Genomic DNA, 2,500 nt, shown 5'->3' with positions numbered 1-2,500 from the left:
TCTCCTGTAACTGCCCAACACAGTCTCTGGAGTCATATGTCCCACACACACACACACACACGCACACGCACACGCACACGCACACGCACACAACACGGGTGTCTACACGCATCATATGCACACAACACAACACACGTGTACACGCATCATATGCACACAACAACACAACACACACACACACACACACATCCACACACACACACACACACACAGAACCCTACTATACTCACATACCAGCTACAAGGAACAACAAGTAACAACTATATTCACGTCTGCCAACAACTCATAACATTCAACATCTACAGTGCCCTCCACAATTATTGGCACCCCTAGTGAATATGAGCAAAACAGGCTATGAAAAAATATGTCTTTGCTGTTTGTCTTCTTGGTCTTTCACTCAAAATATTCACAAAAATTCTTACCTTTTCATTGAAGTAAAATTATTGAAAAAAAACAAATGTTGACAGTAAATAAATATTTTGCCCCAAAACATGTGTGCCACAATTATTGGCACCCCTAGACAATCTTCTAATTAAAATCTAACTGAAATATATTTCCAGTCATGTTTTACATTTTTAAGTTCACCTGTTTGATAAGGAACTATTATGAGGTCAACCATGACTTCCTGTTCCACTGGCGTACAAATATGAGGTGACACAGGCCAAATTCCATTAGTCATTCATCACTATGGGAAAGACCCAAGAACACAGTGAAGATGTGCGACAAAAAGTTGTTGAGCTGCACAAATCAGGAAATGGATATAAGAAAACCTCTAAACAGTTGAAAATACTCATTTCCACTATCATGGCAATAATTAAGAAGTTTAAAGCGACAGGAGATGTAAGGAATCAGCCTGGAAGAGGACGTGTGTGTAAATTGACCCCACGCACCGTGAGGAGGATGGTTCGACTGGAAAAAGACCCTCCAAGGATCACAGCTGGAGAATTGCAGAGGTTATTTGAGTCTTGGGGTCAGAAAGTCTCCAAAACTACCATCAGACGCCATCTACATCACCACAAGTTGTTTTTGAGGGTTGCCAGAAAAAAGCCTCTGCTGTCAATCAACTACAAACTAAAGCACCTAGAGTTTGCCAAATGTAAGTCGAGTTATATGGTCAGATGTGACCAAAATAAAGCTTTTTGGCAACAAACATCAAAGGTGGGTTTGGCGCAGACAGAAAGATAGCCATACAGAAAAGACCCCCATACCCAATGTGAAGAATGGTGGCGGATCTTTGATGTTGTGGGGCTGTTTTTCTTCCAAAGGCCCTGGACATCTTGTTAGGATACATGGTATCTTGTACTCCATCAAATACCAGCAGATATTAAATGAAAACCTAACAGCCCCCTCCAGTAAGCTTAAAATGGGCTGTGGTTGGACCTTCCAGCAGGTCAATGATCCGAAGCACACCTCAAAATCAACACAAAAATGGTCACCGACCGCAGAATAAAGGTTTTGCCATGGCCATCACAGTCCCCCGACATAAACCCCATAGAAAATCTGTGGATGAGCTGAAGCCGGGTCTACAAACGTTGACCTCAGAATCTGAAGATCTGGAGAGATACTGCATGTAGGAATGGTCTCAGATCCTGTGCCATGTGTTCACCAACCTCATCACGCATTATAGGAGAAGACTCAGAGTTGTTATCTTGGCAAAGGGAGGCTGCACAAAACATTACATTAATGGGTGCCAATAATTGTGGCACACATGTTTTGGGGAAAAATATTTATTTAATGTCAACAGTTTTTGTCTCTTTCAATATTTTACTTCAATGAAAAGGTAAGATTTTTGTGAATATTTTGAGTGAAAGACCTAGAGGATAAACAGCCAAGACATATTTTTTCATAGCCTGTTTTGCTCATATTCACTAAGCGTGCCAATAATTGTGGAGGGCACTGTATTGCCTTACACCCATTACAGCACACCTACTTCCTCTGCTTGAATCCACGAAGGACTGAGGCCACCTGGTGGACATATCGGTCAATACAACCTTACAAACTTGGAGTGATTCACAGATATTTGAGACGAGGAAAGAGGTTTTTAAATATCACTTTTAGCCAATTCTGTGTTATTATATATATATTATATATATATATATGGGTCTATTAATCATGATACATCCTGATCCCCCACCAGTGCATCACACACACAACACACACACACACACCACACACACACACACACACACACACACACACACCACACACACACACACACACAGTTATCAGTCTTATTAGTGCTGCTGGGACACACAGACTCAGTTATCAGTTTAATTCGTTATTAGTTATAATTCATTTAATTCTTCCTCCTGAACAAACATCCTCAGCGCGGCGATGGACAAGGTGACGTCTTTATTGAAATCATACAGCAAAATCATCTCAGGTCAGCAAGACCAGGTCATGTACATTTGGCTCTCACACACACACACACACACACACGCACACACACACGCACACACACGACTGAATCACTTTAAAAAAGAGACACTGTATGGAACCT

At 41.3% G+C, this 2,500-nt stretch overlaps 1 protein-coding gene across 1 annotated transcript in view; it reads right to left on the bottom strand.

Moving 5' to 3' along the window:
- Nucleotides 1-2,337: 2,337 nt before the first annotated feature.
- Nucleotides 2,338-2,500, bottom strand: part of cpvl (carboxypeptidase vitellogenic like) — a 14,523-nt gene continuing 14,360 nt past the window's right edge. The window contains exon 14 of the transcript XR_004164625.2: nt 2,338-2,500. This exon is cut by the window's right edge and continues 261 nt beyond it. The gene's annotated coding sequence lies outside the window, so the exon portion shown is untranslated.

Source organism: Clupea harengus, chromosome 11 (genome assembly GCF_900700415.2).
Source record: "Clupea harengus chromosome 11, Ch_v2.0.2, whole genome shotgun sequence".
NCBI lineage: Eukaryota > Metazoa > Chordata > Actinopteri > Clupeiformes > Clupeidae > Clupea > Clupea harengus.
Note: the sequence above shows the minus strand (reverse complement) of the source record. Positions and strands in the feature narration are given on the sequence as shown.